This window comes from Kryptolebias marmoratus, linkage group LG8 (assembly GCF_001649575.2).
Source record: "Kryptolebias marmoratus isolate JLee-2015 linkage group LG8, ASM164957v2, whole genome shotgun sequence".
NCBI classification, from domain to species: domain Eukaryota; kingdom Metazoa; phylum Chordata; class Actinopteri; order Cyprinodontiformes; family Rivulidae; genus Kryptolebias; species Kryptolebias marmoratus.
The window spans coordinates 13,958,429-13,981,481 of record NC_051437.1 but is presented as its reverse complement, the minus strand read 5'-3'; the positions used below and the strand labels follow the sequence as shown (position 1 = coordinate 13,981,481).

Sequence of the window (23,053 nt, the reverse complement as noted above, 5' to 3'; positions counted from 1 at the left end):
AAAAATAAGGTGCGCTGTCCTCGCCGTCCCCAGGAGTTCACGGCACGAGGCCCCGCTCCAACTGCAGGCCTCGAGAGGCGGGCGGCTGCCAGGAAACGAGGCAGGGACACGCTCCACGGCACCGGGAGCTGCAGCAGAGAGGAGGGAACATAACACAGTGGTCCTGCTACAGCGATTAGACATGTTCTCACTTCCTCTGGAGGCCTTGGAGTCACGCTCGTTCAACGGCTGCAACCGGTTCGACTGCCTTTACCGAGAGACGCCCCAGTCTGACCTCGGCGAAACGCTTCTTTTTTTAGCGTTTCCATCAGAACGGCGTGCGATGCTGTACAAATGAGTTCCCTTTTTCCAATTAAACGTTTAATTCTTTCCTCGCGCGATAGGAAGAATTAATTTGGAATTGTAAAGCCAGTCGAAAGCGGGGCGGGTTTGTTTATATGTGTTTGACACGACAGGATGTTTATGTTGCGGAGGGAAACGAGTTAAATGAGGGCAGCAAAGTACTAAATGAATGACTGCTAGGTAAAAGCAGCTAATTTGATTTGCTCCTGGCTGAAATGAACGGTGGATGCTGTTAAACCGAAACAACAGCAGCAAAAAATAGACTAAATATTTATTTAGATTAAAAAGGGTCATGTCTAAAGGAAGGGGAAGGCAGCTTTTGTCTTGTGTGTGTGTGTGTGTGTGTGTGCTTATCCCAGATGTTGGGGTCCAGCGTGCCTCCGTTTCATAGAATACATAATAAAGTGCTGCTGGGATTCATTCCTTGTCCTCCAGCTGTGTTATTGCAGCAGGGCTTCACGGCGCATCTGAACGTTCCCAAACAACAAGCAATAATATATAACTAATATATGAGCCGGCTCAGCGCGGACCTTTACTCGAGGCTAAATTATTAAAGTGCAGCAGGGCCCCCAGGTAGTTAGGCTAAGCTACCTGTTGATTCTACGTTTGGAAATGAAAGAGTGGAACTCCGGAGTTTTATTAGCTTCAATTTCATTTTCGGCGCATTTCCCTGAAGATAGTGTTTGGCAAGTGTTTCTTCTCTTCCCGTGGCAGCCCGTGCGGCGGTGTGCGTTTGTGTGTCCTGTTTCTGGGTTTTTCTTTCTTGCTTGCTTGCTTTCCTCCCGAGCCTGAAATGTATCCAGAGCCTCGGCAGCCGGAGCATACATGAAAAAGCAGTTGACAGGATTACTGTGTTCAGATGCAAATCCGGTGCAGGGAGGTGGGGGGTAGGGGGGATTCGGGTGCTCTCCGGAAACGCCCGCGCGTGACTCTTGCATCGATTTGGCATAAGGCCTCGATCGCGATTGACATTTTTGCAAACTAGGGCGGCTCGGTCCCTTCAAATAAGGTTGCTTAAACCAGCATTGACTTACGGCCAAAAGCTATTGACGGCACAATGGGAGGTTTTTTAACTGCCTTATCAGTACCAGAGCACTCGCGCTTCGCCCGCTAATGAGGCCGGGAGGATCAATGGCAGGTTACTTATCGATGGCTTCTGCAGAGAGATGTCATGCACCTTTCGCTTGGAAGTCGAAGGCCAATCAAATCTGATATGTGCCTGCAAACTTTCACTCCTGTTTGTGTAGCAAACTCCTCCGGGTTGCATCATTCACTGTGTTCCCCTCCTTTAAGGGTGGATATTTTTAGAAAAGGATATTTTAGCAGGATAATGACGTTTTAAAATACCTTTCCAAAGAAGCTGAACTGGAATGTAATGTTGTTTCGAGGCTGCGTTTAAAGTTTTGGGATGATTTCTGAAGACAGTCCTGCTGAGTCAGCACTCAGACTGTTGTTTGCGTGTTTGTGGCTTCTTCTGTTCGGTTTTTGCTATCAAACTGTTTCTGAATCTTTTCTGCTATTTTAACTATTCATATATCAAAACGTGTGGCTCGATTGGTAGCATTCTGCTGTGATTGTTAGTGGTTGCAGCTGTCATACTTTTAGAATTATTTAACTTTATTTACAAAACAATCCCCCATAGAACTACATTGAGATCCTTCAAAAACCCTATTCTCTGAAATCAACTTGCACGATTATGGTCTTCTTATGCAAATTATAGCTTTGTAGCTCGCTAATTTTTAGTATTTTGCTAATTTAACCCCTTAGCTACGGCTTTGCTAATTTTACCTTTTAGGTGTTGTTTTGCTGCATTTTGCAAAAAGCAAATATTTTGCGACAATTACCTTTTAAGGCTCCTTTATAAAACATTTCCGCAAAATGGGTGCACAGACCAGTCAGTCTTTTAGGGCGCCTCTGGCCGTCCGTAAATTGCAGATGGATTCACCCTGGTCCCGCACAGACGTGAGCATTCAGAAATGAAGCGAGCGGGGCGGAACCAAAGGAGGCGTGGAGTAAAAATCAGCTGTTTTTACGTGTCGCTCCACGCTTTGTTTGTGTGGCGGACGTCTCCTGGACAACATTTCTCACAACGTGGCGGATGAGCTCAGTGTAGCATTGCTAATTTGATCTTTTAGATACAGTTTTGCTCATTTGAACTTTTTTATCAGCCTATGTTTCGCTGCATTCAGGTTTCAGCTACTGTCTAGCTGGATTCGGCTTCTGTTCTGCACGTTTTGACTCAGACAGTTCAGCTAAAAAGTCACTCTTCGACAAATTTTTTAGCAAAAGTCACTCAGCATTCGCTCTGCATCTTCACAGAGAACACAGTTTGGATATATAAACTTTACATCTGCCGGTGAATCTTCGGGAGCTGAAGAGTAAATATCCGAGCTAAATCCAACGTTGTGCATCGTTGCAATCATTTTATTTATTTATTTTTTCTTATTCCTTTTCAGAAAGTTTGAACAGAGCAAACACAAAGTGTATGCAGTAGCTGTTCAAGAGGGAACAGATGTAAAATTAAAAAAACTTTCCGAACGAGCGTGGAAAAAGAAGCTGTCGATATCCTGCGTGTGTGTGTGTGTGTGCGCTCTGTCAAGTAAATGAGAAGTAACAGGCCACAGGTGTTACACATCTGCGTACCCCTGTGTTTGTGAAGAACTGCTATTGATGAAATGCTGAAAACACACTCCAGCCTCTGGGTGTGTCAGAGAGGACCGAGCGGCAGCCGAGAAAACCTTTGTGACAATCTGTCGCTTCTAACTTCCCTTCCAACAGATCATTGCACGTTGCAAAAAAAAACAACAAAATACCACATGAAAATCCTTTTCTTTTCATCTTTGTCAGACGCTGCTGCTCTTAGAAACGAATTGGACCTATTAGAGCAGAGCATTAGCCTGGCAGTGTTTACAAAGGGGACCGAGGTTGAACGGAAAGTCTTAATGGGCCGCCTTCTAATCCCGCTTTCAGACCTGTTTCACCGCCTGACAATAGAAGCAGAACAAAAAATGATGCTTTATTGGCAATTAGGCTGTGCTAAGATGGTGTGTGAGGAAGAGAGAAGCAAACAGGTGCGTGAAGCAGGATGCAAATGGGACGTGATGACACAGTTAGGAGGCTAATTACTGCGTGACGTTGGCTGTCGTAGCAACTTTTTATTGGACTTTAGCTCATAAAAACGTGATGCATGAAGGTGAACTTGTTCATTTGGGAAATGCTTTGGGAATGTCAGCCTGGTTATAAAAATGAACGATAGGATATTTATATCAGTGTGACCTGGATGCTCATTTTAGTCCTAAAAGGATAATTTAGATCTTTTAAAGGAACCATTCTGTAGAAAGGTTGGGAACAACTAGAAAACGTGCATTTTCTGTGGAAATGCAGTGAGAGCCGAATGACTGCTGAATGACAGCTAAATGACTGCTTAATTATTACTTAAGGACTGCTGGAGGAGCTGAAACTGAGTTGTTAAAGCTAAAAGGCTGCAAATTGCTAGCTAAAAGTATCAAAGCACGAGCTACAAGTAGCTAAAAGCTAAATGAAGTGAGACACTAGCTAGTATCAAAACACTGCCTAAAAGCAGCGAATGTTAGCTAAAAGCTAAAGTAGCAAAAGAATTGCTCAAAATGGCAAACGTCTGGCTAAAAGTTTCAAAAGGTTAGCTAGAAGCAACAGCCTGTTATCTGAAATCTAAAAGTAGCAAAACACTAGCTAAACGCTAAAAGTATCTAAAAGCTATCCAAAAGCTAAAAATAGCAGAATAGTAGCCAAGAGCTAAAAAAGTTGCAAAAAGGATAGGTGCGAGCTAAAAGTATCAAACGTTTAACTGTATTTGAAAGCTGAAAGTAGTTAAAGAGTAGCGAAAAGCTGAAATGAGCAGAACAGTAATCAGAAAATAAAGTAGGATTAAAAGACAAAAACAGACCCAGTCTGCTGAAGCAGATTTCAAAGAGAAGAATGTTTTTGAAGAAATCTCAATGGATTTCAATGGGGAGAGAATATTTGAAAATAAAGGTAAATAATTAGAAAAGTAGAAAAGCGACAAAACATAAAAGTCGAAGCACTTATTTCCTGATTGAGCTGAACGTTTGGATAAACGAATCACCAAAATAACACAATTATCTGACAATAACAAATAAGTTCTAACTTTAATCCTATTATTTGTTTTTGTAACCAAGTCTTTCCACTCATTGTTAGTTTTTGTGTCTAACTTTGATCAAACAAAAGCCGAACTGCGTAAATAAGGACAGTATTATCACGTTCTGTATTTGAAATAGTGTTTTCACCTTGTTTGAATTGTATTTATTTCTTCTCCTGGATAAATGATGCATCTTCTTGTTGGTAGTTTTTCCTTGGCAAGTCTCCACATAATCAATAGGTTCATGGGTGTTTTTGTGTTGGCCTGAATTATTCACGCTTGGAGGAAAGATGTGTGTTTTCTCCACAAGGTTAACCATGAGATTTATTCTTGGTTAAGGCTTCGGTAAGGATCAGGCGAAGGCTGGGGTGCGGACGGCTTCTGTCATTCTGTGGCAGGCAATAAACTAAAGTTTCATTAATCCTGAATCTGAGCTTAGAAATCTTGTGCTCATGACCAAGTTTCTCAGAGGAATTCCCATAGCTCACCGTTTTGTCCCCCGTGAACAACCGAAAACACGTCTGCGTGTGTATCTGCGTTTCAGGGTTGTGTTAATACTTCGCTGTCGGTTGTTCGGGTGATTTTTCAGCTCCTGCCCACAGCTTGAGGTGCCTCTCTCCTCTGAAGTCAGAGAGTTGGTCCTCTGGAAGGTTGTGAATTGTGTTTTAATGGACAAAAGGTGAATAAATAAATTAGGATGCCACGTTTACCACCTAGGCTTTGATGTGCTTTTCATTCCGCTGCCTCTCTAATGTAACGGTAATGGTTTACCACCTTCATTATGGCCCACCACAATGAAAAGTGGCAGCACTTTGACTACCTGTGTGTGTTCATTCCTCTGTTTGTTAGCAAAATACCTCACGGACCGGAGGATGGGATTCGCTGAAACGCTCAGAAAGTCGTCACTGGACGGTCATCTATAACTCATTCATTTGTGGCGTTAAACTGATTGCAAAATGGCCACCTCATCTAATCAACCTGAGCAATATGGTGAACGGTCTATAACTCAGTCCACCTCAGTAGAAGCTGAGAGTCATCCTCAACACCTGCTTCAAGCACTAACAGATCAATCAGGAACTTTGTTTCAAGCGTTCACAGCGGGTGGGATGTTTTCCTTAAAGGAAAGTTAGTTTCGTTTATAAAAATGAAATTAGATTGATTTTTTTTTTAAGCTTGGACTCATTTTTAGTCATAGCTGCCGTTGGATAGAAAAAAGCGATGAAAGTGAAAAATCTCCGGCTTTCTTTTGTATTTTAGTTTATCAATGAGCCACCAGGTTGAACAACTTCGCTTCTCACTTGAGGTCACTGGGTTCGCGGTGTTTCAGCTCATTTGACAGATTGCGTTATTAGCAGTTCTGAGAATCACACGGGATGTTGTGCCGAAGATGCGCGCTCGCGCTGCTGTCAAAAACAAAGCCGGGCCTTTAGTAGCGATGTGTGACAGTTCTATTGTACTTGACTGGGCTTTTTCCTGCTTCGCCTGGTTAACTTGTCTGAGGGTAATTGTCTGATCTGGTGTCTGTTCCACATCTTTGATTCTGGCTCTGAGCTGCGTGTCACTGCGCCTTTTTACACGTCGTCTCCCTGCGAGAGTGGAAGCTGGGTGAAATGTGTGTGTCACAAAAAAACACGTTTTACATAAATCTTCTTGCTCCATTAGTCAAGACGCTGGCTTTTATGAATCATGATCTGAGTTTAAATGGGGAGACTGTTTGGACAGAATAGCCATGTCTCGAAGACTGCGTCCACTTCCTCCAGAGCTGACAGGGTGCTCGGTACAGCGCCGCAGAACGCTTCCTGTGCTCGCCGAGGGGGCAGTTGCTCGTTGTTGTGGCGTTGCAGTAGCACCAGGGTGTTTCTGTCGGCACTCAAAGGTCAGATGCCCTCGTTGTGTACGGCCCCAGCAACACAGAGGAGAGGAGCTGCTCTGACATTGTGCGAGTAAACCCAAGATCCATCACTGTAGAGAAGATGGCAGACAAGCGTTTAATCGGATTTCTTTGGTTTCCAGATCTATTGTCGCACAACTACGTATTCATCACTGGGATACAGTAGTTCGAATCTTTTAACATTGCCCATTCATGCAAACACTTCCCTATAAACCTTTACACTTCTGTCAGTTTGTCGTGAAAAGGTTATTCACATGAAATTTTATGGTAATTTGCACATGCAAATAGCAGCAGTGGCGGCTAGCAGTAGCACATGCAATGCAGCCTAACGATAGCTATTTTGCTGGAATGACCATGTAATTTAAAATAAAATGAATGATATGAAAAAGCCTTTGCTTGAAGTGCTATAAATTATTTTGGGATTGGATTGTGTTACAATGGCTGCAATCTGCTTTGGTCTTGGCCTGCTCAGACTAGCCTTTAGCTTGTCTGTCATGTCAGAATTAAAACTATACCTCCAAACTGAGGTCATTCAAAGAGCTGCCTGCAAAAGATAAGGTAAATATTGTTTATACCCTTTCTACAGTGTAGCCACTATATGTGTTGGCTCTACGGTGGTATTAGAGTGTTTATCAATTTCACACACTAAAGAGTCACATGATTTAATGTTAGCTACAGCAGCTCCTGTTACTCCCCGTTAGCATCTTTAGAGAGGACTTGGGGCATATTAACTTCGTGGCCCGTTTTTCCTAAAACAAAATGGGTGATACTTGCATTACTATAGCAGCAGTTTGAGGTGTCTGGTTGTTGCGGATAAATAGCCACAGAGGTAGACACCCAAATCACTCTCCTACGTGTGTGTGTGTTGTATTGTGAGCGTCTGTGCTCTATTTCTGAGTAGCTTGTCCAACTGTGGGAGCACGTTAACACATGCGAGTCTCATCCTTCCAAGTGTTTGTCCAAGGATGATCAAGAGACTGGGAAAGACTAACAGATTAGGGAAGTGACTCTGCTTTTCTTGAAACGTGATGTTCAGTGCGGAAGATGAAACTTTCCTTTGGTAATTGAAGCTGCACAGATCATAATTAGTACAATTTTCCTGCACGACTTTGATGGAATCATTCAAGAGTATTGTGGATAATACAACTTGAAATGAATAACAATAATTGCTTTTGAAATAAAGAGTGACAACTCAAAGTCGGTAAGAGACACTATAAGACCCTAATTAAATGTTATCTGCAGGGAATGTCAGTGTTGTGCATGTTTCAAAGCCATTTAGAAAATGGAAAAAAAAAGATGCCTATAGTGGAGAAACATTCTATGTGACAGGGGTATTATAAGTCCTAACAAAATGAATAAATAACAGCTGAAAAGAAAACGAGCAAAGGGAAAACATTAATTACTGATTCAACGTGGAATTTAAACTCCAGTCTCTGGCGGATAGTCTACCATCCTCCATACGTAGAAATTCTCTGCCTCGGTCGGCACAAGTCTTCACCCAGGAAGATGTTGCTGTAGAGCTGTGTTAAAAGGTAATACAACCAGTTCCTGGACACATCATGGACCAGGCACCAGCAAAGTTGTTGAGCTAGTATCTCACTCTGCAGCTACTAGTTGGAGACACTAAATCGTAAGAAATAAGCAACCCTGTCCAGAAATCATTTTGACATTAGACATCAAGCTATTTCCCATTGAAATTTATTAGTTTGTTGTTCCTTCAGCTGCTCCCTTTTTTTGGCGGTCGCCACAGAGGGCAAACTCGTATGAAAGATTTGGCAGTTGTTTTACAGTGGACGCTCTTCCTGCTGTAACCTGGGCTCGAACCTGCAGCGGCACTGACCACTGAGCTACCGCAGCCCTAATTAAATTTGATAGTTTAATTTGGTTTATTAGGTTGCCGATGCTTCATAAAATTGTTTCCCAATTTTTTAACTCATGGAAACTAAATTGAGGAGCGTTCCAGACCCTGGCATTGGCTCTTTGCCCTCTTCTTTTGCTTTCGGCTGTTCCCTTTTCAGGGATCACCACAGCGAGCCATCCTCCTCCGTCTCACTCTGTCTTCTGCGTCCTCTGTCCTCACTCCAACTACCTCCATGTTCTCTCTAACTGCATCCATATATCTCCTCTTTGTCTTTTTCCTGCAACTATTTTGCCCCCCCAAAAAATTGACATGCAAATTCTTGTGACACGAGATCAAGGGTCTGTGACTCATCTGAGTTGAATGTTTCAAAACATTTTGAGAAAACCATTTGTGGTTTGTCCCAGCCAAGTGAGACACTGGCTTTAGGGCCAGTTGATGGCTACAAGATGTTGCGTTGAGGGATAATCAAAGTTATGAGCATTCAGCCTCAGTAAACCTTCCAAATCCATTTAGAAATTGAAAGCATTGAGTACCTTTGGGTATATTTTAGTCCTGCTCAGAGAGGCAGATTCTCTGGTTGTTAGACTGAGTGCCATTCACTGAGTCTTGGTCACATTGACATTTTCTAGCTGCGGTCTGACTCTCGGTGGAAATGTATTTATTTATTGCGATTCATATTCAGCCTGAGATTCCGAGGCAGCTCTGACTGCTTGTCCTTTAGTCAGGAAAGGAGAGGTGACGGAGCTTTTGCCACTGGGACCAAGAGACCGCTGGAGGGAACGGACTTGACTTTATTGATCTAAACTGAGCCTGCCAAGGCTGTGTACTTTCACTATCAAAATTCCTCATGTGATAGATGATAAGTGTCAGGGTGAGGTGGTGTCTGCCAGTCACTTTGAAGGAGGCGAGACTTGTTCATAAAGCCAGGGTGGAAGGGTGGAAGGTCCTCCGGCATGTGCTGCTAAAACCAAGGGTAATAAAGTCCTTCAGCTAGAAGTAAAATGCTCTACCCTGAAGACTTAAAAAAACTCACCTTAACACTTTCTGTACTTGTGGCATTTTGTAGCAATACATAATGCAGGGCAGTATGTACAGCGTACTTACCTAGTATGTGTTGGGTATGTAGCAGGTTGGTCGCTGGTACATACCACTTCTTAACTCATACCTACTGGGTACGTACACAGTACTTACCTGGTAAGTATCGGGTATGTACCAGGTACATGCTGGGCGCCATTACGTGCTGCTGCTCAATGTTTTCTGTTTTGCATATTCACAACCTCTTTATGGATGAAAATCTTCGCCATCACCACTGCTAAGCTCGATGTGCACATATTACCATGAGTGGCAGTTTAAGCTGTTAATGCTGTTTAAATCTTTTAGCACAAAATAATAACTCCGCATAAATTATACAATGCATTGCGGCTGCGTAGCGTTCACACTTTCGAGCCAAAAGGACCGCAGCAGCTACAGTACATATATTGTCATGGAGAAGAAACAAAACAGGAGTGGTTTCATCTGTCCCAGCAGCCTGAATAACCAGGTGTGGGACTTTTCCTCCGTCTTTGCTATGTCTCTGAAACACTGAGGGCTGCTATGTTGTGAATGCACGTGTTGCGGATTGCATTCAGTCATGTCCGCTCTGGTAAGAGATTCAAGGCAGCGTAGCTATGCTAAACAAGCAGAGAGCTGCCTAATGCTGCTAATGCTCTGCTCTCATTCCCTCCAGTGCATACTGTGTGCCTCAAGTGCCTGGCTTCACTTGCAGCTCAGACGCACTAACAGAAGGAATGGGAAATCTGCGAGATCTTCCACTGCTGAGATCAGTCCGTAATTACGCGGCCCCGCTAAAGAATTCTTTGTGAGGAGCAGACAGGAAAGATAAAATTGAAGAGGCTCACTCACATTGTCTGCGCTATTAGGGGAGAAATGGGCCTGCGGATGATATTCTGCCGAGTCTGAACAGACAGAGAGATGCGTAGGGATAGTACAGTCGAAGTCATTGGGATGCAGGTCAGGGTGCTGCAAGTGCACGACTGACAATGAATGTGTCAAACCCGGCGTGCTTCGGGTGTAGGTGGGGGGAAAAAACATGCACCTCGCTTGCTCTTTGATAAATAATATGTCAGTGGCATATTAGTGCTGGACAGGGAAGGGAGGCAGAACAGTGATGCACAGATGCTGCATATCAACAGGGTTCCAACATGGACAAATGTTTTGTCTGTCGTAAAAGAATCTCTCTCTTTTTTTTTTTTCCATCTCGTGCTGAGCACATAACAGGATGTAGATTTTTTTTACTGTTGTTCTGTTAATATTTTATATTATTCTAGAGAGAAATAAAGCCATTACGCAGGCGATAAAGAACGTAGTGGAGAAGACAGAGCTGCGTCTAGTGCACTTTGCAGTCAGGAAAAATCAATAAAGCCAGCTGCAGAGTGAGATTCTGCGAGTCTGAAGGAATGCATTTGATAACACTTAGTCATAAACCTGCAGGCGATGCTTCACTCTAACCGAGAGCTGAGAATCTGTCGTACCTGAAGGAAAGCGCCGCGTTGCAGCCTCGATGATCTGCTCTGCTGAACCGCATTGTTCGGCGCCAAGCCGTGCTTTGTGCGAAGCCCAGTTCAGAAGAACCTTCGCGGAGCCGTTCAAAACCATCTCTCATCATCGCCATCATAAAAGCCTAACTGTAACTTCAATTTTCAAGGTGCGAGCCTTGCAAGTCAGAAGGCTCCATTTGTGATTTGTGTTTGCAACAGCACCACTGCACCTTTACACAGCACTACATAAATGTTGAGCCTCTCCTCAGCACAGACTCTCCCTCTGATGAAGCTTTGAGAACTATTTGGTGCCGGGAAACGATTTGAAACACCAATAGAGCTGAAATAGCAGTCTGTTTACCAGATGGAAAGATGGAGGTCGGTCAGGTTCCCTTTGTGAGCTATCCACACTTTCCTCCCACGCGCCGCTTTACTCCACTGTGTGGCTCTCCTGGTCAAATATCTGATTTGTGAGTCATACCTAGCCTCTGTACCCATGGAGAAACACGCTGGTTGTCTTAAAATACACTCTGACAGGGCAGCCATGCAAAAGCTCACAGGCCCGACATGGTGCGCCGGAGCCGCCCAGGGGAGTGAGCCGGAGAGATGGAGGCTGAGGGAATCAGCTGGGAGAAGGAGGAGTGGGCGGAGAGAGGGAGATGGTGGAAGGTTGGATGAAGAATTAGAAAAAAATCACGAAACAAAACAAAACTACAAAAAAAAAGAGCTAACTTTCTGTCATATAACACCAAGGCTGCAGCAGAGTGGGCAACTCAGAAGGGTCGGTGTCTGTGATTTCTGCACAAAGAAAGAGCTGCAGCAATAAACATCCAGAGCAGCTGAATGATGTTCAGAAAAGGTACTTGAAAAAAAAAAAGAGAGAGAGAGAGTGTCGGGATAATGGCAGAGAGATGAAGAGGAACGTGAGGCTGCTGTTGGTGAGGAGAGGAGAGAGAAGGGAGCTTTGAGGAAGAAGGATTTAAAAAAGAAGGTTATGCGCATTTATTGGTAGCCCTTTTAAATTAAAATCAAACTTTGATCATATTAAGGCCTGCATCATAATTTTTGAAACAAACTCACTTGTGTATTTTATGTTCTGATGAAAGCAGTTGTGCAAAGAGAGTATCTAGATGTTTATTCATGGTTTAATGAATAAACCTTTTTAGAGCACATTGTCATGATAATAAACCTCAATTTAAAATGCTGGTAGCGCTGAGTTACTGTATGTGGCTAATTTAAAGCACAGCTCCACCTCAGCCCGACAGAGCCTGTTGTCCTGCTCAGCCTTTTTTCACTGGAAAGATGAACTTTCTGCACATTCTCTTGGATGTTTTAGATCCAGCTGGTTGAGTAAAGTTGTCACATTATTTACATGATGCTTTAATAGTGTCCCTGCAAACTTAAGCTTTTCTATTCTTAGCAAATTGACCAATAATTTGGTGCCATTAAAGAGGGGTGATGATGCATTGTTGTGCCTGTGTGTGTGTGAGCAAATGTGCATTTGTTAGTCTGTAAGCGAAATATCTCATGAACCAGAAGACAGATATAAATAAAACTCAGAATGTAATGACTGGATGATCCGCAAAAGATAACCCAGTTCAGAGTTCCTGTCTTTGCTAGTTCATCTAAGCAAACACAAGCATGGCGATAACTTTGTTCGTGTTACAGATATTGAGCTAAAATGATGTGTGGAACCAGCTGATAGCAGTGCTATTAGATCACACAAGATTTTTGTTTAAAACGTTGTCTCTCAAGAAGGGGAGTGATATGCAATCCTCTAAAACAGGGGTGGCCAACCCTGGTCCTCAAGAGCCACTATCCTGCATGTTTTACTTGTTTCCCTGCTGCAACACACCTGATTCAGTGGTTAAATCACCTCTTCATGTTCTGCAGAAGCCTTTTAGTCACCCATTGATTCAAATCAGGTGTGTTGGAGCAGAGAAACAAGTAAAATATACAGGATAGTGGCCCTCGAGGACCAGGGTTGCCCACCCCTGCTCTAAAAAATACTTGTTTCCTTTTTCTTCACCAGACTGTGTGTTTATTTTCCAATATCTTATCCTTCCGAGCTGCACGGAGCGACCAAACAGCCATGTCCTACTTATTCTTCCCGCTAATCCCGGTTTTGCTTACTTTTCTACACAGCAGGTTACTTTGAACGGCTGCACTCATTTATTTATTTATTCATTTTTTTTTACTTGTTTACAGATCCAATCTGTTCCATTTCCTGAAAAACAAACAGCCAAATCAAAAACACGCATAACTAAGCCCTGCCAATTAAACTTTGGTTACAAAGACGCAGATGGATACTGTAGTGACATTAACTAAAAACGATTGTCTTACAGATTTAATATTGCTTTGGCAGTGATGCTTTTGCAGATGCATTTGCTAAATCGAAATCATTTGAGCCTGGTAATAACTTTGAGGGGAGGGAGCTGAAAGTGGAGAACAATGGGACGAAACGGAAAAGACTTGATACAATTAGAAAGAAGTAGAAGGCATTGGAGCAAATGGCTGAAGTCAGATTGTCTTGGTTTTTCGTTTGGGTGGTGGGGGGTTGGCTGCCTGAAGACTTTCTGGGTAAGAAGTGTCTGCTGATCATCTGCGTGGGCGTGTCAGACAGATGACAAGGAGGGAGAGAGACGCACAGGAAGGTGAGACTCGCTCGTCCCCGTCCAATGGGACTGAAGCGCACGGAGGGGCGGAGACCGAGGGAGCGAGGCTGAAAGTCGCAGGTTGTGTGAGGGTGGCAGCCATGAGACGCAGCCTCCACAAAGGGAAAAATCTGAGTGAGAACGAGGGGCGCAGATGGGCAGGAAGAGAGGCGGGGGAGACAGTGACGGAAAAAAGGAGGGGAAGCTGTCATCTCCCCCCCTCCCTCGCCTCCCTGCCTCCTCGGCTGGGCTGGCAGTGCCACGCTCCGGTACAGAGAGAGATTACCAAAACCCAGCCCGAGGTTAGGCGTAGGCACACACTCATTACCCCTGCCCTGCTAATAAATAGTGCTGCTGTTTGGACACAAAGACGTGTCTGTGTGATCCAGAAGCTGCAAAACCTTGATTTAGCAGAAAGGTAGTAACATTTGATAGCTGCTCAATATCTTTATGGGCCCATATTACTTTTTCTTTTATAGAATATTGACTGCAGGTGTTTCACAAGGCTGGGCAAGCACGAGCTATGAATAAATCTTCTGACAGAGAACATTTCTTGAAGGCAAATATTTATTCCTTTATGGATGTGGCGTGCAGAACCGCTTTCAAAATAACTCAGTGGTCAGTTTATCGGGTCATCCGTGCGGTCCGTGCACGTCTTTGTGCGTGCTATTGTGCTGGTGACATGTGTACAGGCTGTGCACTGGCGCTCCGCCACGGACAGCACGGGGTTAGAGTTGAATCTGTCAGAACCTGCTGTCATTTCCGCCGTCACCGCTGAGAGTTGTTGCGAACGGCCAAGTGGAGCTGACTGATGTCAAGATATACTTAGAAGCTAATCATGCAGCAAATAGAGGCACAGAAATTCCTGCAAGAAGCGGTGCCTGGCCGCCCTCGCTCCAGTCAAAGCCTTTCATGGGAGACATTTCAGGCCTGCCACTCACAGCTCATTTTGGAGTCACGTTTCTGAAAGCTCCTCTTGGTTTTTTGGACAGAAAATCCAGATGGCAGTTCAGTTTTGTGGGGGGTTAGATTTTGACAACGATGGCATTCACTCAGTTCAGGGTCTTATATACTGAAGGGATTTTTTGAATTTTGGTTTTGTGAAAAGATTAGGAACAACAGTATCTTACTTGTTGTTGACAGCTCTTTGAACAACCTGCTTCTAAAAACCGAGTTTAATTCCAACCGGATTGATGAGCTTCATGGTAGCACTCTTTTCTCAACTTTTGCAATACTATCAATTTGACATGGTTATTTACCATGTATTCTATGGGTATTTGCAAGTACAAACAGTGGCAGCAGCAGCTAGCTGTGTCCGATGCCACCCGGGACACTTCCTGCAGGAATATCAGGTGTTTCTGACTGTAATGGTTTATGAAACAAAGTTGGCATAAACCACAGTCAAATCTTTTAAATTGAACTTTTTGAAGATGGCAGCAAACTGTTTGGCCTTAGTCCTGCTTGGATTAGCCATTAGCCTGTCAATCCTATCGCACACGCACCGACGAGACCCAAACTTGACATTTGCAGATCAGCTCTGTTGTATTTTTCGATGAGAAAATGAGCGCACGTCAGCGCTCCTGTTTGTTTCGTAGTCGGCGTTTCACACCGATTCTTGACCACACCTGGTAACAAAGATAATCAAAAAGTAATCAGAGCGTAGCTACATGGGACTGAGGACTTTTTCTTGAAATAGTGTATCAACAATGTTGGGAACGCCAATGCTGACGGCCCAGAGTGTGGCTTTCTTCTCATTCACCTTTGCCTAAAATGTATTTGCACTGTTGGTGCATATTTCTCATTTATTTGTATTCATTTATTTTTTGGAACAGTTAGGCAGTGTGGTTCCAGCATTTGTGATTTATATTTGCTTGTATGGCGCAAATGTGTACAAATGTGAGCCGGCGCACACTTTTCAAATATATAGCAAACACGCTGGCATATCTTTGTTCAGCTGCAAAGTGCATTTGTCAAATTTAAAACAGACACTCTAAGAAAAGCAGACACTTTGTTCAAAAGACCTTCTGGTCAGCCACATAAATGTCACATAGTGAAGTAGCCCAGTTAAAATATATTTTGTCCTTCCTTGTAAATACACCAACTCTTCTACAAATGGGCAGTGGTTAAAACAGTCGTCCTCCAACGTATTGTCCATTTACAAATGTTTTTCATCTACACAGAAACATCAAATACAAACCCAAGCCAAGCCCTATATGTGGTGTGGCCTGCATGCTGTCTGTGAAATGGAAACATAATAATAATAATAATAATATGATTCCCTCGGGTCAAAATTAGAGATGGGGCTATGAAATCGTTGTTTTCAAAAGGTTGGGTTTTGGTTGTCTACACAGAACTGCAAGAAACTTATTTTTGAAGTAAATACTGTTCTGGGACTCCTAAAAGGCAGGTTCTGTGTGGACACAAGGCTGAAACAATAAAAAAAAACTTGCAAATTCACAAAAAAAGTAGTCTTAAAGGAAACTTTAAGGGATTAAGAAGTAGTATACGAGTATACTTCAAAGACTCATAAGTATTTTTGATACCAGCTGTGGTCAAAAACATGATGTGATACATTAAGTAAGAAATAAACAAGAGTGCTCACATTTATTGCTTTTCTTGCTGACAAAAGCAGCAGAACTGAACTTCGTCTCCAAATGGTTAGTGTGGGTGTCACTGGTGTGTAGGAACTACACATAAACCCTATTTCTCCAGCCTGAGGTTGTTCAAAGAGCCATCTACAACAGGTAAGATATCGATTGTTCAGAACCTCCCTTACAAAGACTAATACTTTAAAGTGGTGCATTCAAAAATATTTTTTTGTTGTTGGCCTTTCATATTCCTGTGTTGTGTGGAGACAGCGTGTTTGTTCATACGTGCTTCTACAGATTTCTCCTCCACTCAGATGGCAAAGACTGATGGCTCCCTGACTGCGAGCTGCGCTGAGCCATATGCTGCATATTTTTCCTTCAACCAACGTTTCTTCTTTTTTTACGTGGAGCATACGAGAGAGCAGAGAGGCGTGTTGCGTGCGCACGAATTCGCTCTCAGCTCAACCAGATCATCACCCTCACATTAGCCGAGCAGGACGGTTAAAGCACAAACATTACTGTCTCACACCTTTATTTAGAGCTGCCCGGCGGCGCTGGTGGGCCGCTAAATATGAGAATCCATCGGAAAGGCCACGGCACTCTAATTAACTTCGCCTGGCATTCCAATTAACTGAACGCGCACAACCTTTACACAACCTTGCTTAGTCACCTCTCCTCTTAAATTTTCATTTCCAGGATTAAAATTCTCCTTTGACAGTAAGCAGATTGCCACTGTCTCTTCCTCTTCCACCTCTTGCTTTCTCTCCCCGCTCTTTTTTTTTTTTTATCCAACCTTCTTAAGACTTCACCAACAGATTTTTATTCAAGGCGGCCACAGCACTTTGAGCTGGTAAATCAATAAGGCAGTGTCCCCTATAACAGACCCCTGTGTTTTCCCTCCATCGATCCTGTCAGCTCAGATACATTCAAGAGCGAGCCGGGCGATTACCCTCAGCAATCCTGACTTTGATCCACACTGTAGATGGCAGGTGCCAGACATGAGCTTTGGGTAATTGTGAAGCTGAAAAAAGGGGCAGCTGTAATCATCCTCTCTTGGCCAGACTCACGGTTAAAGTGGTCTCCATCGACGCAGGCTGCGTTCAGGCATCCAAATCATATTTACACCTTCTGTGGCACAGAAAATGTTGTTTCACCTGCTAGCAGGGTTTTGTGCGCAGAATCAAGTGGAAGCCTATCAGTGGCAAAAAAAAAAAAAAAAGGTGAAAAAACATTGATGAAATTTTTGTTCTTCTCGCTTTATTGTTCCTCCATGACCAGCCTCGCTAAATTTATTCAAATTTGCTGCAACAAATGAGCTTGTTGATAGCTTTGACAATTGGCTGTGTATCTGCGCAATCAAGGTGGAAAATAATCAGGTTCTGAATATTTTAATATAATTCACTTATTGCACGGGATTAATTATTAACTGCCTGGGAGAAAGATAAAAATAAGTTACAGTCTAATCAGTTCAGGTAGTCGGCATCTCCCTGTTATTATTAATTCAGCGGGTTTAATCCCCGGCGCTTTCTCAATCAAGGTTTAATACCTTTGTTGTACCTGGAGGTCAAACGGAAAATTATATATAAAAAAAAAGAAACCTGAATGTTTGTTCTGCCATGAAATGTGAATTCCTGGAGAGAAATCATATTAGCAGGGCGCAGGCCTAGGACAAAGTAAAAAGACATTTCTTTCGTAAATGTTTCCCTGCAGCACAAAGCTCCAGAGAGACAAATGTTCATGCAGCTCTGTGTCCCAGCTGTGGCGGGGATAGTACGTGATGCCACTAAACCATAACACCTTTTGACTCCACTGTAATACTGCCACAGCTCTGAGAGATAGAAAGAACGCTTGCAAATGTTCCAAAAAAAACAAAAACAAAAGATGCCTCAGTTTTTACAAAAACACAAGTCCTTTTAAAGTCAAATTATTGTCGCATTACAAGCTCTCTGCTGTACTCCACTGCTGACCCAGTATGCTCAGCTTAAACAGCGCTGAAGAGATTTGTTTTGTTCTGCATTCCCACTTGTACATTTGCCTAATTGCATCACCAATTAGGTGTTTGTTGATTTGCTGAATTATTTATTGTTCAGCATTTCGTTTTCTTTAGTGAGCCGAGGCACATTGAGTCGTCTCCAGCCCGGCCTCGTCCTCTGCTCCTCAATTTGTCAGCTTTGTGCAATTGACCCCCTCTGAGTTGCGGGTCAGAGCTATAACTCACACTCTGTGAGTTGGAGCCGTCCCATCAGCGTGCCAACGTGTCCTCATTCCAGTGTTTCTCCGGCGTCTGGCTACTCCTGAGCTCTCTAACAGAAATGGATGGCATTCATGCGCTGCTGACGTTAGGCTCTGAGATGAGGATGCTGTGCTGGGTTCAGGAGAAAATGATGTATGTCCCTGCCGGAACATCCACCTGTCTGATGGAAGGTGGCCATTTTGAACCCTGATGTGCCATCAGATATGATTGCTGATCCACACAGGTCAACATGATGTTCAGGTCTCGGGCAGCATCATAACATCTAAATCAATGCGCCCTCACTCCCAGCTTCCACCAGGAGCCGCAGGCCTCCAATTCGATCACATTTTTGATTATACAGCATTGTGCAAAAGTCTAGAATCGCCCATTATTATTGCCTGCCGCCAAGGGCGAGAGGACAGTAATGTTCCTGCCTGGGTCTCTTTGTGTGTGTCTGTGTGTGTTCATTTGTTTCTCTGTCATCAATATACCCCAGGAACTGCTGGACAGATTTTAATGAAGCTCTTAGAAATCCTTGGATGTAAACTCACGACTGATCAACTTTTGGATTCAGCTTGATTCAAGATGGCCGCCACATCTAAGTAACTTTAGCAAACACAAAAATAGTTAGAACTCAGCCAGTTTTACAGATATCAAGCTAAGACTTGCTGTGTTAGGACCCGAGCGTCACCCCCAACTTATACTTCTAGACGTTTCTGAAACTTTGCAATTAACTTGTAGAGTCAACCCAGTTCAAGATGGCCGCCACGTCCAGCTGACATCAGAAAACTCAGAAATGGCTCAGCCAGTTTTACAGATACTGAGCTACAACCTAGTGAGGTAGAGTCAACACTGTCTGTGTTAGCAAAATATCTCATGAACCAGTGGACGAATTTTGGCCACCACAGCTGTTCAACATTAGCCTACGTAAAAATGGCAGTAATTTACTCAAATATACAAATACTGAGCTACGATTTCTGGAGTCATCCTTGATGCATATTGTTTTGGGATGTAACACATCTCACGACATCTTGCGATATCACAGGATAAGGACATTTACAAGGTTTGACCAAAACGAATTTCTCATCATCAGATAATTTTAGTTTAAATCTCTGCCATGAAAGGCAACAGGCGATATGCAATCCTTCAACGATCATCAGACCTTTAACCCTCCCATTGCCTTTGGGTCAAATTGACCCTGACGTCACAAGGACTTCTCTACTTCCTTCTCTTATCTCTCTCTATTTTGAGGGTTAAATTCTTTGTTTTGCTCTTTAGGAGTCGTCATTTCTCATGATCTTCTAAAGTGGTCTTGATCAGTAGTTCGTTAGGCTTTCTGAAAATCAACGTTTCCCTTGGATTTTGGCTGCTGCCTTACTTCTTTTTTTCGTCCTTGTACCTGACCACTTTCAGAAGGTCTGACAAATAATGGTGTTTTAGCGCCGACAAAGTGATTCCCAAAGAGCCATTACCTGAAAACTTGTCCCACAGTAGATGGACAACTAAAGTTTGATGAATCTCTCAGGCCTGGTGTCAGGATTTCTTTTCTTCTTAAAGACACGAGTGTAGTTTTTTTGAGGCTTGACTTCTTTTTTTTTTTCTTCTTCTTCTTCTTTGTCCTTCACTTGTCCACTTTTCTCATTTTTAAGCACACACTGTAAAATAAAAATACACTCTTGCAGTCAGGTGTATGAGACTGAGAGAAAAAGCAGCCGAAGTCCAAAGAAAACACTGATTAGAACCAGTTTAAACATGTCTGACGAGGTCTGGGTTCTTGGAAGGAAAGTAAAAAGAAAGAACTTTTGTTTCATCTGACGTCATTTGAGCACATTTGAAGCCTAAAGTTTTATATCCTGCAAAAGCAGATGGTGGAGCAGCACAGAAGTGTGCTGAAGTCTGGAGTAAACTTCCTGTGTCTGTATGAGTTTATGTCTGTTTATTCCTCTAAAGCCCTGCAACAAAAATAACCTTTAACTCACACGGACAAGTCTTTGCTTCAATAAGCACATTTCCAGGTGAATTTGTGCCCCAAAATCACCTCTCTGTGAGCAATACACATCTGTTTGTTTTCTTTCTAAAAGTCTAGTCCATCGGTGGGGATATTTGTGGTGGATATTCTGGTCAGAATATTGGACGAACACAACATTTCACATGATGATCACACCCGATCAGAGTAATTGGTCATCATCCTGCCCACAGCAGCACAACGTTTTATGGCTATCAATCCAATAAGTGGGTTGGTGGAAAGGAGAGCACCTGCAGACTATTAACAGGCTTTTGAACATTAGGAAAAGTGACTAGCATGCATTTCCGTGGAGCCTGACAGACAGAAGTCATTTTATTTCCTTCTGAGAGTAATTAATAATGCACACGTCCACTAAGCTGCACTTCAACTCGTGAAAGCGAAGCATGAAAGTTCATGCTACACTTTGGAAGTAAATAAATAGCACAATCGAGGTCTGAGCTCAGACTTGGATGGAGTCTTCACTCGCCTTTTCTGTCATTGAAATTCATTTAATCTGATGTAATGTAATTCAGCTGACAGCTGAGCAGACCTTGAGTTCTAAAAATCTTAAAATAAAGAGACACTGACGGACATTCATTACTGTATAAATTAAAGGCCTATCGCCACCACCTTTTATGCCAGAGTTTCAAACTAAGACCATCCTATGATGAGGAAGGACAGAGTTTTATCCTCTTTGGTCAAACCTCAAAGTCTCATGCAATGTCACAAGAACTTGTGAGATCTGTTAGCACTTGGAGCATGAGATGATAATGACTTTCAGCTACCACCACATCAAACTTTAGGGCAATATCTGTAAATCTGACCATGTTGCAGCCATTTTAAGGTCATTGTAAATCAGATTGAATCCAAAAATTAATCAGTTTTAGAGGAACACGCAATGACTTCCTGGGAGATTTATTCAGACTCGTCTGATTCATGTGATATTTTGCTAACAGACAAACAGGGATGACACAGACAGATAAAGACGAAGTTCAAAGCGAAGATTTTGCACAATATCTGGCCCTCGGCGTATGTGTTCAGGATGATGCTCAAACACTGCCGCGCCAAACTTGAGCTCAATTTCTGTAGAAAATTGCGAAAGTGTAGCCATTTTCGTTTGCCCAAAGTTCAGTTCATGAGCTATTTTTTCTCACAGACAAAGAAGTTGACTCCAGTAGTTTCAAAACCAGGTCCTGTGGGATCTGTTAGAGCACGAAGTATGTGTTGGGGATGACTCTCAGCTACTGGCACACCCGATTTGAGCTGAATGTCTATAAAATTAACCGTGTCGGAGCCATTTTCGTGTTTGCTAAGGTGGCTTGACGGTGGCCGCCGTGAATTGAGTTGACTCTAAAAGGTAATCAGTTGTAGATGTCCATCCAGTGATTACAGTTTGTCCAGTGGTTCGTGAGCTATTTTGCTACCACTGCAGAGAACCATACACACACACACACACACATTCGCACACATAAAGGCATAAACATTATCACCCTTCCACATTCAGTGCTGGCAAATAATGAAAAAGTACGTTGATCTCCTCCTTATGTGCATAAAGAAGGTTTGCACCACAGGGGTAATCTAGTGAATTTTCCAGCCTTGTACAGTATATTACAGGAAGACTGAGACAGATTAAGGTCTCATAGGGGGGAAACATTTAACAATGCTGTGCTGCTAGTTGGTAAAAAGTGCTGCAAAGACATTTTCTCCAATAGGTCTTCGGTGAAATGTTAACAGTCGGAGGAGACGGTGCTGCACGTTGCCTGGGCAACAGACATGCACATGCAGGTCATAAAAGTTTATATTGAATGTTGCATAATTGCAAACTTAATCTGATATGATCAGCTGAAAGGAGAATGGGAAATATGTAGAGTTTGTTTCGCTTTTGTTTTGCAGTGTCCTTTAATCAACACTTGCACTTGTTTCCCCCCCATGGGCAGCAAAGGTAGAGAGCACCGTGAACAAAGGCTTTTACAGGTTTTATAATGTTTAAAGTTGCACTTTTAAAATTTTTATTTAAAGCTGCAACTTTAGAGGAGAAAATATTTGCTGATTAATAGCGTTCCCTCATGCCAGAGACATAAACTAAATTCTGTTCTGGGAAGAAATGAGAAACGTTTTGGTCAAATCTTGCAAATGCACGATCTCGCCTGATGTTGTCAGCCTGTTCGGACTCAGAATTTGTGTTGGGAATGACTCTCAGCTACTACCGCAAGAAATTTTAGCTCAATTTCTGTAAATCTGACTGAGTTCTCTTGTGGTTCATGAGATATTTTGCTAACAGACAGGCAGGCTTTACTCCAACAGGATGCAACTTCTGAGAGCTCAGAGCACAAGTCGAGGGTGATTCTCAGCTACTACCAGACAGGATTTCAGCTCAGTATCTGCCAAAGTGTCTGAGTTATAGCTATTATTGTGTTTTTTAATGTCAGTTCTCTGTGGTGGCCATCTTGAATCAGTTGCAGACATACATTTAATTGTTCATTTCTGAGAGTTTCACTCAAATCCATCCCATATTTTGCTAACAGACAGACAGCTACACTTACAGACACAGGCAGAGACGTTGTTGTGCACAGCATGGATCCTTCCACGTGCTCGGTAGATTTTTCACCCAGTCAGTTAAGCAGAAAACTTCCTTTTTGTGTTCCTCTACAGGATAAGGACGGTACGGTGGCATTTCTCAGCCAAAACTGTGAATAACGTGAGCCTTTCCCAGCCAAAATAATTTTAGGGTTTCTTTCACCTCCACCATCCTGCCAGCCTCACATCACGCTCGTCTGTCTGCTGCCGAGGCCCGTAAACAGGGA

General features: G+C 43.0%; 1 protein-coding gene across 1 annotated transcript in view; it reads left to right on the top strand.

The window, feature by feature from the left end:
- LOC108235264 (metabotropic glutamate receptor 7-like) overlaps positions 1–23,053 on the top strand; it is an 88,722-nt gene that overhangs the window by 15,819 nt on the left and 49,850 nt on the right. The window lies entirely within an intron of this gene.